Source organism: Numida meleagris, chromosome 26 (assembly GCF_002078875.1).
Source record: "Numida meleagris isolate 19003 breed g44 Domestic line chromosome 26, NumMel1.0, whole genome shotgun sequence".
Lineage (NCBI taxonomy): Eukaryota > Metazoa > Chordata > Aves > Galliformes > Numididae > Numida > Numida meleagris.
In genome coordinates, this window is record NC_034434.1 from 1,140,243 (window position 1) to 1,151,968 (window position 11,726).

Consider the following 11,726-nt stretch of genomic DNA (forward strand, 5'->3'; position numbering starts at 1 on the left):
TCCTCTTTGCAATTCTCTTGCGTGCTTGAAGGCTACATCTATCTTTACAACATCACTGGAAAACAGAATGTTGCCACTATCTCCAGCAAACAGGTGGGAGCAGAGGCACTATGGTTGGGGCATGTAGTGGAAATGCTAAATCATGGCTTGAAACACTGAGTGAGCACCTGGTGGGAAGGCAGGGCCAACCCAGGAGAGCTCAGGTGCGTGCAATGCAATGCAGCTGAGTGACCAGAAGGGCTGGAGCCAGGATCTACCCCTTCCCAGACCTCATTTAAGGGTTGGCAGTGGAGGTGAGGGTATTTCCCTGGAGATTCCTGTGTATTTGAGGCCTTCTGAAGGTAAGTAGCTTCTTTCTTTTGTTTCTGGACCTACAGCTGTTGCATTTGAGCAATTCCTTACTTGCTGTAGCCTAGGAATTTGCTACTTTGCTGCCATTGCCGTTTCCTATTGTGTTACAGGGTTTCTTGCTTAATTTTCAGCGCTTTGCTTAATTTTAAATGCCTGAAAGTCAGGAGTCCAAACAAGTGGTGTGATGTTTGCTCCTGTATCTACTACTGTCTCCTCTAGCTGATATCCCTTAGTCCCCTGCTTTGGTGCTGTGATCTTTTGCTCCTCCACTGCAGTGGTTTTGTTTCAGGGTAAGATGAAGGGAATGCAGGGTTCTGCTTCCCCAAATGTGTCTGAATGTCTACTCACAGAGCACTCGTTACCGCTAATAAAGGTGGGGAAGGGGCTCTGCTGAGGGCTGCCTGTGCAGCAGTGCCACAGCAGCAAGCAACACACGCTGCACAGCATCAAGGAGAGACGTCCTGGGGTGAAAGATGAATTTTGGATGCTTCTCAGGAAGAAATGTTACTTTCAAGTTTGCTTATAACATTGTCTTTTATGTGTGAAGCGGCTGCCTCGTTTAATCAGAGCAAACAGCGTGTACTGGTTGGTTGTTCCTGCTTTTGGATTACCTTCTAGCAGTGAGTTTGTGTTCTGGTTGAGTTTCGGTAGGAGCATGAAACTGTAGTAAGTAGGAGAGAGAGCTCGATTCCTTTGGAAGAAGGGAGATGTAATATTACTGTTTTCCAATTGGAAAAGAAAAAAAATAGTCTGGTACTAGTACGTGTTGTAAATTCAAGCTGTGAGTAGGGAAAAATAAGAACATACACAGAAACTAAGGACTGAAATGTTTCAATCTGGCACTGGGAGAAGAAGCAAGCTTTATCTTTTTATTATTTTTGAATTTGAGGTGACTTTTCATTTCAACACATATTGCAGTTGGACTTTTTATTAACTGAAAATCCATCCAAAAAAAATGCTGGAACTGTAGAGGGTGTACTCGGTGTGGGTTGGACCATGCTGCAAAGGGGGGGGTTCAGTCCCTGGAGGAGGGGAGAAGGCAGGGCTGGCTGCTACCAGAGCTTGCAGAGCTGCTGTGTGTTGGCTGATACAGCCTTACAGTCATCCCTGTCTTTGACAAATCCCAGCATGTCATCCATTTGCTGAACTTGAGCGAAGTAAAACCAAACCCTAATTACTAAAACAAATAAAAGGAGGGGAGAGGGAGGGGGCAGAGGACAGAAGAGGGTTCTGAAATGGGAAACTGTGCTTTGAGATGCTTTATTTTGAGTACAACTTTACACAAAGTATTTTTTTGCTGGAGAGAAAAAGCCTGTTTAATATCAAAGTAAACCAAACCCACCTAAGTTGCGCTTTGCCAGGGGCAGATAGACTCTCCCTACTCAACAGAAACTTATTTTCTAAAGGCATCTTTTCTCAAACAGTAACACATGGCACTTTAGCCCACAGTTCCAATAAAACAAACAACAATTAATGGAGCTGGAAAACTGAGCCAGCTCTGCCTGTGAGCTGGAGGACCCTGCCAATGAAAGCTCTGCAGGATGACAGCTCTGAAGCCCCAGTAGCTCATCTCGTTCTCTCTGTTGGCACGTGGTAATCTCCTCTGAATTGTGAAACTGCTGGCTTTCGCTGTTTGACTTTATTGTGGTCTTCCCTAGCAGAGCGGGTAAGTCCTGTCCCCATAGCCTGGCTGGGCTGCCTGGCTGGTGCTGTCCCTGCAGTGAGGAGATAAGCTGTAGGATGTTGGTTTGTGCCCTAAGATGTTAACGTTTGCCTCCATCTGCTAATGTGACCCCCTGCCGCCCTCCAAGGCTCTTGTGTGTTGTGCACAAAGGTGTGCAATGCTTTGAATACCAAGCAAATCTGGCTTGCAAACCCGCTTAACGGGTTCTTGTTACCCAGCTGACCTTCCTCACTGGGAAGATGGCCATGCAACTGGGATCAAGGTAGCACACATCAAAGACTTATTGACAGCTCAGCATCCCACCAAGCACAACAATAAACATCTCCTGGCTGCAGATACCGAGGATCCAAAAGTTGGTAGCAAGAGCTTATGGCTCTTCTTGGGTCGCTTCCCAGATCTGGTCCAGCTAACGTGGAGGCCATGAAAGGACATCCCTCTTGATGTGAGTTCCATGAAGACAACGAAATAATTAGGATGTAGAACAGAGCAGTATCTCTCTCTTTTCCAGAGTCAGGGGCAGTGTGTTGGGATGATGCTTTTCATTCTCTGGGAACATGAGATATCTTCAACACCTTCTAGCAAGCATAGTCCTTTGGCCTGGGTCCTTACGGAGGCTGGCAATGGTAATGACAAATACCTTCAGTTTTCCCCATTCTGCTATCAAAGATTCAGTCTCCTTTGGTTCTGTGTTTGGCAGCTGGAGGAAGGTTCCAGAAGACCCGTGTGGGGTGAACATTACACTTACATGTCCAAAGAAGCACCACACTCCCTGTTTTCTTGTACAGCTGAAAATGGCAATAGACTGTGGGAACCAATGAATTGCTGTCAAGGGGGAAAAAAAGCAGCTTACATTTAGTGGGTGGAAATGCAAGCATCATCCAGCAAAGAAATTTTAGTGAAGTCCTTTTTAGCTATCATCAGTGTTCATTCAGATTTGTAAGTAGATAAATACAATCTACTGAAGCAAAGGAAAGTGATCCATTTTAACACATACCACAGGTGTCTGAGCAGCAATGAAAAGCAGATTGCATCCTAACATGTCTGAAGAGGATTCTTAGCCACCTTTACTAGCTAATTCAAAAGGTATGCTTAACCCAGACAGAAACGTGCTATGGGGTAAGAGGATGCTCTGAACTGGAAAACCCAAATGAGAACCCTATATTCCTGCAACCGTCAGCCACATCTTGTGGTCATCAGTCAAATATCACAACCTTGGAGCAACGTCTTATGGGAGCCTGATATTTTTTTTTTCCTATGCACTTCACCTGAAGCATGTATGCTATGACCCCACCTATACCGTGCACAGTAGCCACACAAGAGATCCTACTACCTCCGTTGGCATGAGGAACAGAGGGATACATTCAAGAGTATATGGGCCAGAAATATGAAGGTGTGTTTGTCTGTCTACTTCTCTAACAGCTTGGGAAGATGAGGATTTATGTCTGTGCAGCTGTCAGTTCTTCTGGAAGAAGGTGGAGAAGGTCTTGCTCTGACTCTGCTTTTTAGGACCTATTTAAAACTAAGATGACAACTGTTTTGGAGAACATGGAAAGGTGACATCCAAAGGTTGTTTGAAATCCAAAACAGGATCTAAAGTTCTCTCCTCCACAAGACCATGAGGTATTCAGTGGTGTGGGTGCTTTCCTCCTTGTGCAGTCATTCCTGAACCACTGTCCTCTTCTTATGGACAATAACTGAGAAGGTGGCAGCTCCTGGGCATTGCCTATGGTATAGATATGGTATCCCTCTTTGGGATAGCTGGTCCAAGCTTGGGATGGTGACAAGTATCGGGTTCAAAGCTTCTCCTTCTCCCTGCATGGCCACACCAAATAGCTGTGGTGTTTGGTGATTCATGTTACTCCCATCCAGTGGCAGCTGTGGAGAAAGGAAACACATGACACTGACATGATCCTTCCTCCTCCCATGCCAACATCCCATTCTGCCTGGCTTGGGGTGGGGGTATCCACAGATAAAGAGACAGGATCTCCTTTTTTTAAAAAGTTTTTTTATTTTTTTTGGAAAAAGAGCTTTAGAACTTCTCCCTTCCATCTCTTCTACCTCACCGCCCCCTTTCCCTCTGGAGCAAACAGCATTCAAAGGATTCAGGCTAATCTTATTAAAGACTTGACACTAGCACCACTTCCTGGGCTAACAGACCAAGAACAGACTTTAACCGTGCCCCTGAGATGTTCCATTGAGGAAAGCATCAAGCACAACAAGGCTTAACTCCTCCTAGGATATACGTTACCGCACACACTGCCTTTCACCTCCTCAGTGGGCGTCAGGAGCTCACTTATGGAACTCAAGCTGCAGAATAGCTGAACCTTCAGAAGGAAGTGGAGAGGTGGGCTGCCTACTGGCTCTAGCATTTGCTGAGGGGGTGTTTGGTTGTTCCTGCCAGAAGTAAAAGATGCTCTGCATGGACCTGTTAAAAAAGAGTAAGTCTGGCTGTAAATAGGCATTTCACCATGATCGTACTGCTTACAAATGTCACTGAGAAGTGGTGACTTCTCACCAACATACATGCAGAAAGAAGAGAATTCTCCTAATACAAGCCAAATATGGATAAAACTTACTCCCAACCAATTATTTGCCCCAGATGAACATGACAAGGTAGTGAAGCTGTAATAGTGTGTACTACATAGAGAACAATCCCCTGAAAGGCTCCCATCACCTATCTTTGCAGTCCTTATGGCACGAGAGGGGAGCAGAGCAATGAGAACTCTCTTGGATCATCACCCATGAGCAGGGTTTGTGGCTGGTTGACACAAGCTTGAAGGGGACTTGTGCTTTTTCTATAGCTCATTAGCTTCAGGAGTGGGGAAGCTGCCTTCCTGCTCTTCCTGACAGGTTGCTGACATCATCCAGTTTGTTGTTATGCAGCAGAGGTCCCAATGCGTGTGAAAGACTTCAGAAAGTGCCCAGAACCCTTAAAGCATTCTTCTCTGCTGAAGATCAAGTGATCCAGATGTTGATGTGGCCATCAGCAGCGAGATGGAGGAAGTAGGAGGGCAGTCAAGACGCCAGTAGCTATACTGCCAAGCAGGGAGTCTTGTCTCAAGAACACAATAGCCCATCTATCACCTTACCTAGAGACAGGATTCTAGGGCAAAGAGTTAGAAATGAGTGATTTGACCCTGTTGAATGGACTGCTCATGAAATAAATGGTAGAAGTTGGCTTTAGTATTTGTTACCATCCCTTCTCTATACAAAGCCGGATGAGTAGGAATCCCTTTGCCCTCCCCAGGATACCTCTCTTCAGGGAGGCTTGTCATGTACTTACCCTAAAACAAAATCCGTCCTCTCTTGTGTTTGGTCATAGCAAGTGACTTGGGTGAGTGGTATATTCTGATGCTTGTTCTGTAGATAGTAGTCTTGATGAGTGGTCACCAGCACTCAGACAAGATGGCTGTGACCCACCCAGCTGGGGCCACCATGGAACTTCCCAGCATGGGATACTACAAGGGATCCTGCCCAAAGTTTCAACTGGAATCAAAGCCATGTGGCAAAGAGACTATGTGCTTCCTGCTTGACACTATGCTCTGAGGTTCAATTTGTCCTCTCAGATCTTGCATGTGATATCCCTAGGCTCTGTGCCAACGCTGTTCTTCATTCAGCTGCTCGCTGCTTCCGTCGTTGATATTGGTTGGTCATGTACAACCAGCCGTATGAGATCGTCCCATGAAATATCTTAATGTCTCTGCTCACAGGCCTCAGCTTCCTCCTGCATGCCAGCTGTGAAAGGCACACTTCTATTTTTAGCTTGGAGGTGTTGGCAAGAAATGCAGTGTATGCATCCACATTACAAACAAGGAACAGCACAGCCCCTAATCCTAGGCCTCCTTTTCATTCTGCCTATATCAAGGATGGCAAACTTTGGTGCTTAATCAAGTGCCCCTAATCACCTGTCAGTCACTCTCCCAAATGCAAATAATGTGAAGCTATATGCAAGCTTTCTCATAAGAAAGTGCACCAGTGGCTGAGAAAGCTTTACACAAGCTGGATTCAATAATGTCTGTGTTTAAAGTCTGGAGTGCTTATTCTATCAATTTTCTCCTTTCTCCCCTTCTGAATTTTATTTTCAAACAGGGAGAAATCTTTTCCAAGGTCATGGAGAGGTTATGTTTTAAGATGTTTGCAGTGCATCGCTTCAGGCTAAGTTAAAATTCCCTTAATGATCATAGCCCTGTCTTGGCTGGGATTCATTTCTTCTGTTATCTTTATCTATACCTTTCTGAATCCTATTAGAGCTATGATGCTGTTAACATGGCACGACACCAAGGACAGAAGACATTTTTCTCCCTTTTTTTTTCTTTTAACCTGTGTCAGTGGTTTGTTGTCTCTTTTCATCCTCCTCCCTCTGCTTTCTCATGGCTTCTGGTTGACAGAAATGAGCTGCCTAGCTCTCCCACCATGATACTGGCAAAAATGCAGCTCTTCTCTTTATTCTACAGGAAGCTAGGTATGTTTTCTGTGTATTTCCTTTTTTCCACTGCAGTGGATTCCTTTGCACTGATTTAATAGCTTCCCCACGTGCTGTCTTTAAAGTTTTAACCCTAGCAAGGGGATAAAGCCTCACCTCACACCCTTTGTGAACTGCAAACCCAAAGATTTGCCAATATTCAGCAGCTATGGGCCTGTGGCACTGTGCTGTGGAAGAAGATTAACTGTAAATGGGGAACGAACGCATCGAGCCTTCTTCCTGTGGGTTCAGCCCAAGCTTCATCTCCCATCACAAAATGCTTTGATTGCAGACCCGCAGTCTGTCTAGCTGGTAAAATGTCTTTGAAGAGGAGAAAGCTTCTGTGCACTGATAAATAATGATGAGTGATGCGTGTACCTGGAGGCTCGCAGGGAGGCAGAGCTAAAAATTCCTTGAGCAGGTGCAATTTGCATCCCCGGAGCCAAGTACACGGAACAGCCTACAACAGAATTAATTACTGCCAAAAGGCCAGGGTGTGATTTGGCTTCTCTCTGGATTTAAGGCCTTGGTTGAAGAGACCCTGTCTCCACTCTCACGCTTATAACAGGGGTTGATGACCCTCTATTTACAAGAACAGTGTATAGCAAAGATAAATTGCCTCTATATCAGCTAAGGCCTTGAAGCAAAATCACTGGGTGATAGGTTGTCATGACCATTTATTGCATGGGACAGCTGCCAGGGCTCTGCTTGCTGTCCCTCAAGCAGTCGCTTCAGAATCTGGGATCTGCATGAACTGCCATCCATCAGCTGCTCCATCCAGCAGGGGGAAAGAGTGGTCAGAGATGTTTTGTGAGCACTGCTGGGAGCTCCCCAAACAGGCTCAAGGGCTCTCATGACTTTCCTGCTTCCCCTCCCATCCAAACTTTGGCTTTGGCCAGTTTGCCGTGCGGCAGCCATCCGTGTGCAGAAGGGCCTCTGGGTCAGATCCATTTGTGGTAAAACCATCCCTACCATGAAAAGTGGTCAACTTGCTCGCCTGTGTTGTGCTGCAATTGCTGAAGATTTACTGCTGCTGTCAGGGCAGTGTATTCTGGGTGTTTGCAGACGTACTCAAGAGGAGCAGTCCTCCTGCACCACCGAGATTTAAAAAAGAATGGAGAAATGGAGGAAACTTCAAATCTAAAACCCCACTACTGCAAGCACCTGATAGAAACTTCTCATTTCCTTAGCTGGAAGTTAGCACAGTTATAATGGGAGGGCCTACAATGGGATTTCTGAGCAGTTTTCTGTTTCACTCAGTTCTACCAACATTGCTCCCCTTGTTTGTAAAGACAACTAGTGATGCACCATGCCTGGGCTCCCAGACACCTTACTGAAGTGCTTCATCCTCATATTTCCAGTGCTTTTCCCAACACAGAGAGAGTCTCAATCTACCTTGTTCCTGTGATGATTTCTGTCACTGCGGCTGTGGAGTACGTACCGTCCCTTTCCTCTCTCCAGGGGCCTCCTGATGTATTTTAGACCCTTCTCCTCTTCTCTCAATTTTATGTTCTCTGGACTAAGGAAGGTCAAGGGAAATCCATTGCTTCTGTGTTTTCTTGTTCACATTACCAGAATTCCTTGGTATAAGAGTGCATTAATATTCTCCTATCCCTGTTTGAAATGCTTTACCTTGCTCTGCCTTTGCCCTTATCCTCGTTCAATCACAAGCAGTGTCCTACGCTTGTCCCCAGGCCAATGATAGCTCCTGTTTCTCCTTTTCTAACCAGTGTTTTCTCATCACATAGTGGAAATAACATTAATGTAAGCACAGTCATAAAATACAAATGAAGAGGATAATGCAATCTCTAAATTCAGTGACAGTCATCAGGTCTGTACTGGTAATATGGTGCTCTATATCTCAGTTGTTATGTAGCTACCATTACCACTGGTGTGGAATATTAACCTACTCCTGTAGTACAGAGGGAATTTATACCTACACCTATGCTATCATATCAATTTACACTGTGTACATAGCCTGCCCTTTCAGTTGTTTGCACTCTGCATCTCTAGTAAACACTGAATAAAAGCTAGAGGAGAACCAAGGTGCGTGATTACTGTAAATGATGCAGCGTTTCAAAGTACAGCAGAAAGTAACCATGTTAATCGTAATTTTCAGGGAACCCAGTACAGCACCTCAAACGCTCAAGAGCAAAAAAAAAAAAAATAAAATCATGACAACAGATTCCCTGTTCTTTGATATGCATACAGTCCCACCGTGCTTCTTGTGCCTTGCTGAGACCAGAAGCAAAACTGTAGCCAGCTCGTGCTGTGTTGGTGATACCAGCAGCACCAGGAAGGGGGTGTGAAGGCAGAGCCAGCATTGGTACATTTTGGAATGGGCTGCCATGCATTGCATTGTATGCAGGAGCTGTAATTTCCAAGGGCCAAAGAAGGACTCTATCTGCACTGCAAAACAGGCATATATAACCCGTTAGCTGCAGGGCAGCATTCAAGTTATGTCATGACAATACCAGCTAGCTAAATGCCAGGAGCAGCAGTGATTGCATGAGGATGCAGGAAGAACTGAACAATAAATCCAACTGATTAGAACAGTTAACAGTTACAGAGCCGTAGAACCAATGAGACTTGCATATGTTTTTTAAAAGCACAGCGTAGGCAACTCAGTCACTGACTGTGGCTGTCTTCAATATTAAGGAAGAAATGGGTGTCGGATACTGGGGGTCTTCTGCTGCATTGTGTTTTTCTGGGCAGTCTGTGCTGTGGTGCAGGAATGGCCTTGAAGAATGACAGTCCCAGCAGAAGAGGTCTGCATTCTCCAGGTTTCCCAGCTTTGTGAGCAGGAAACTGGATCAGGACTGAGACACACAAGGGAATGTGTCCTCTGAGCCTCCTCCATGGGTGCCCAAGGGGAAGAAAATTTAAACTGCAGGCTTATACGGAAAAGAGAAAACCAGACTCATCTATGCAAAAATAAATGGAGAAACAATTACATGGTGCAGGGGAAAAATTAGAGTAGTAGCCAGTAAAGAAGACTTATCTTAATCATCCCATATTAGCTCAGTGAATCGGAAAATTGTGGCGAGTCTGCCAAAGAATATACTGCCCGGACCTCGTATCAACTGCACCTCTACATAACGTTTAGCTGCTTGGACAGTAAAATGCATTGCTTCCCGTAAATCATGCCTCCCTGAGAATTACAATCTCATATTTGTCATGGAAGGTGGGTGTGTGTGGGGAGAGGGGTGGAAATAACTGCTACAAACGCCCTCTGTTGTGAGCAGGGAGCCAGTTAATCTCCTCAGCCCAGAACATAAACCCACAGCTGTGAGTGGAAGGGTTATTTACAGTGCATCTTCCTCGAGGAGCTCCTCCTGGGAGGGGTGGGGAAGGTGTTCTTCAGCTCAAGTCCCACCCTTGGCTTGTGTGGATACAGGGAGAATGAAAAGCGTGGGATCCTTGAACGGAGAGGAAGAGCTGTGTTTTCCTATGAGATGTTTTCCCAGGGCCGTGCTGACAAATCTCCAGTGCTTTTCTTAAGGGCCTCTGAGCCCTTAATGAATCATAGAATGGTTTGAGTTGGAAGGGACCCTAAGGATTGTCAAGTTCCGACTCCCCTGCCACAGGCAGGGCCACCAACCTCCAGAATGCCCTTGGGAAAATGAATTCACCTGCAGCCCCACAGCTCTGAGGGCATCTGTGTTTGAGGAACCTCTTGAGGTTCAGGAGAGTGAAGCTTCCATGTGCTCGGATCTGACTCCTGCCTGCCCCTGCCGTGAGCCCCTCCATGCAGCTAAGCCAGCATTTGTCTGTGCACTTCTCGCTGCAGCGGTCCCTCTGGTTGTGCATCCCTAGGGTAGCTGCTACCAAGGGATCTCCCCATGGTTAAACCACCAGGCTGGGATGTGGGGACAGATTGTTTGGTGACAGATCACTTGCAGAGCCCTGAGAAATCTATCATGCTTTCCTCACCAATAATAAAGAAGAAACCCACCCCAGAGGAGGAGGAAGGTTTATGGTCCACTGATTAAGAACTCACAATCACATTAATCTTCTTTTAATAGCCACAGTAAGGATTCAGAGTTTCACCAGAGCCCTCTCACTGGGGGATCCTCTGCTTTAAGGTGAGGAGCTCAGTGCTCAACCACTTCTTTGAAGCACTCTCTCAGCCACTGGCCCTGATTCGCCTGGCCTGTCTGCTCTCACAAGCCTGGATTTCCTAGTGCTTTGTTGCTCGTGACCATTAGACAAACCCGATGTGGAGAACTGGTCTGTGGACAGCATGAGTGTTGCTGGCGTAGAAGAAAAAGGAAGCTCTTGGCACTTGCTCTTTGCGGGTGTTCCTGCTTGGGCTTTCTGCCCAGGCACCTTCACGAGTGTTCACAGTTCCTCCTCGCACTGTGCATGTGTGTGATTGCAGGGAGGATCGCTACCCAACCGAGTGAAGGATGAGAGATCCCAGGTGCTCAAAGGACCTCTAACTGCTACTACATCCTTCCCACCTCCATAGAACGCCTTCCATGCAGGAGCAACCTCACCCAGCCCAAGTGCAAATGCAGCTGGGACTGGGATCCATTCAGCTGAAAACTCTGCTCTTCAGAACAACAAAAAAACCCCATTTCCAGCACAGGGATGTGACCCAAAAGAGAATCACTAATACCATGGGGACCATGTGTATATTTGGGTATTTTATGGCACGATTGGTGGTGGCTGTGCATCAGGAGGCTCAGGTGGCCGCCAGCTAGTACAGCACCATTCAGGACCCATGCGGATCCCTGATGTACACAGATGAGCCCTGGAAAATTTCACATCAAAATATCAAGTTGATGCTTCAGGACAGAGGTCTGAATGTGGACTTTCTTGTTTAGTTTCAGCGGTGCTGAGGTATTTTATTTTAGGGGGCTAAAACAGATCGCTCCAACTTAGAGCTTTAATCCCTTTTTTTTTTAACAGTACTGAAATATTGGTGGCATTCTATAATTACAGAAACATCGAATGTATGCTAAATATCCACTTAATAAATGGGCATAAGGAACCTATTTAATACCATATTTAACATGAACTTTCAATAATATATGAAGCCTAGCATGACACAATATAAAAAAGTAATGCTAGAAAACAGTTTCATATTTCATGCTAATACAGAAGTAAAACTCAAATAAGCCCACGTCAGCATGTGAAGTGTGTGTTCCAGTGACCGCTTTCATATTGCTCTGATTTTTGTTCTGATCTCTTTGACTGGGGACCAGGAAGAGGCAGGTGCAGGGG

General features: G+C 45.8%; 1 long non-coding RNA gene across 4 annotated transcripts; it reads left to right on the forward strand.

Moving 5' to 3' along the window:
* LOC110388461 lies at positions 309 to 5,647 on the forward strand. 4 transcript variants are annotated; one of them, XR_002432890.1, is made up of 4 exons: positions 309 to 341; positions 1,794 to 2,017; positions 2,163 to 2,658; positions 2,733 to 5,647. It is a non-coding gene; the product is annotated as an uncharacterized LOC110388461 (long non-coding RNA). The 4 variants fall into 4 exon arrangements; XR_002432887.1 differs by having other exon boundaries at positions 2,163 to 5,647; XR_002432888.1 differs by having other exon boundaries at positions 2,254 to 5,647.